Below are 2,003 nucleotides of genomic sequence, written 5' to 3' on the forward strand. Positions count from 1 at the left end.
TTTAAAACTTATTTTCCGAACTGTTAAAGCATTTAAATTAAGTATGATTTTGTTAATTCTTTGTGTTAAACGCTGGAAAATGAGCAGCCAACGTTTTTTTTCAGCGAGTGCCAAAGGGTTTTCTCGTTCACCCTATAAAGTAATGAGATCTGCAGCGTACAGGAGCTATTGTTTTCTGTTAAATCAGGTCGATTAATTTAATCAATGAATGTTGAATGGCGCTTCGCTGCATATTTTTCCATGAAGTTAAATAACTCAAGCAATGGCTGGGCCATAATTAAATTTAATTTCTTTAGTTAAATCTCACCTCTTTCACTCAAATTATGAGGTGCGGACCAAATATTTGGTAGTTGCATGCTCATCATGGTCTTACCCTCTCTTAGTCCCGTTCAAACCAAATTATCTCCTATCTTCACTCTATTGACGCGATAGATGTAATCGAAAATTTTTAATGTTATGCACTGTGTCTATTAATTTATTTATTTAATTAATATCTATCCCCAGATATTGATTATCCTGTTGATATTCCAGAAGAACTCTATTAACACTCAGGGGAGGATGTTTAATTTGCTTATTTACAAAAATGAGGATAGAGATTGAGGATAAAGCGCCAGGCCTTTGTCCAGTTGAAGAACTGTGAGAGTTGTGACTGGAGTCTAATGGTTTCAGCGTTTATTTATGGATTGCTGGTGAAGGTTACATTGTTAGGGACCGCCTTTAAATATAATAATTTCATCGATAATTAGGTTTCGTGTTTGTCATTTTGTTTTTGAGTTAACTATTACGTGACCTCATGTAGACCTGCCCTATATCTTGTCATTGCTATATGATCCACCATAGAGGTTAGTAGGTACTTGTATTGTTTATCGTGTGTTAATCTTCGTGTTGATATAGTGGTGGCTTTTTTGGTGATATTTAATATTATTATTCATATTAGTTTTTATTTATGTGTGTTATATTCATTTGTTAGAGTTCCGGTAATTCAAGTCCTTGATTTGTATTTATTCCTGCTTTTCAGCGAGGCTCCGAACTGAGGACATGATTAAAGAGTTATGGGCAAGGGCAAGAAAGACATGTTGTGGGATCAAGGATCGAATAAACTTGGGCAATCCAAGCTTTACTGAACAAATGCCCAGTTACCTGGAAACATAACAACTAATGTAAAATACTTATAAACGCAACACGGAACGATATAACATAACAGTAACAAGGGAAATATATAACAGTCAACAAGTAAGATTCGTAGAGGTAAGGAACGTTGCACTTACATCATAGAACAGCAGGGGTCAGGTCCATTCGTACTGGCTATTGCATAGAGACTGACATCACCTAGTCGCAGCCGGACCACATTACAACTTGCTACATGACGTCACGCACTAGTTCTTTATTACGACAAGAAACAAGTTCTATAGTTTCATAAATTATTTTCTTGGATTTATTGTTCATTTATTTATTATAGTTCTTTCTTCATCAGTTTTTATTCATCCTTTATGGTCGATCATTGGCCAAGTGTTTGGGGTCAGAGAATGCCTATTTATTGATTATTCCCCAACAACATCGTCAGCATAGTCAGCTCAATTCGACGAAAAAGTTGCTCGTCACAGCGACCGATCTGGGATGATTGATGATGACCTGCAGTAACGCACGTAAACCTATGGTACAGATTCTGTGTGACGCATATGTCTCATGTTTGGGTTATCACGCACAAAAAATATAAAAAACTCTGGAACACTATTGATGAACGAGTTTTATTTGAACATTTTTAGAGCACGTTCATCAGCTAACTAATCAACTTTTTTACTGCCCACGTTTATAATGGAGATGAAGAGCGGTCGCCTGGAAGTGCGTGGGTACTGGAGCGGGCTACTGCGGGGTCTATCCCGGAGTCGGTTCGGCATGCTTATATTCCTCAATTTGTAACCAAAAACTATGAAATTAAATACGCATGTTTCAATGCTCTTAGTGGTGTGATTTTACCTTTTCTCGTTTCAATTAAAACGGAA

General features: G+C 36.7%; 1 long non-coding RNA gene across 1 annotated transcript; it reads right to left on the bottom strand.

The window, feature by feature from the left end:
- Nucleotides 1–1,100: 1,100 nt before the first annotated feature.
- LOC125179073 lies at nucleotides 1,101–1,305 on the bottom strand. The gene is made up of 2 exons (XR_007157139.1): nucleotides 1,269–1,305; nucleotides 1,101–1,140 (listed from the first exon to the last, which is right to left on the bottom strand). It is a non-coding gene; the product is annotated as an uncharacterized LOC125179073 (long non-coding RNA).
- Nucleotides 1,306–2,003: the final 698 nt, after the last annotated feature.

The sequence above is a fragment of the Hyalella azteca genome, unplaced genomic scaffold, assembly GCF_000764305.2.
Source record: "Hyalella azteca isolate HAZT.00-mixed unplaced genomic scaffold, Hazt_2.0.2 contig14884, whole genome shotgun sequence".
Classification (NCBI taxonomy): domain Eukaryota; kingdom Metazoa; phylum Arthropoda; class Malacostraca; order Amphipoda; family Hyalellidae; genus Hyalella; species Hyalella azteca.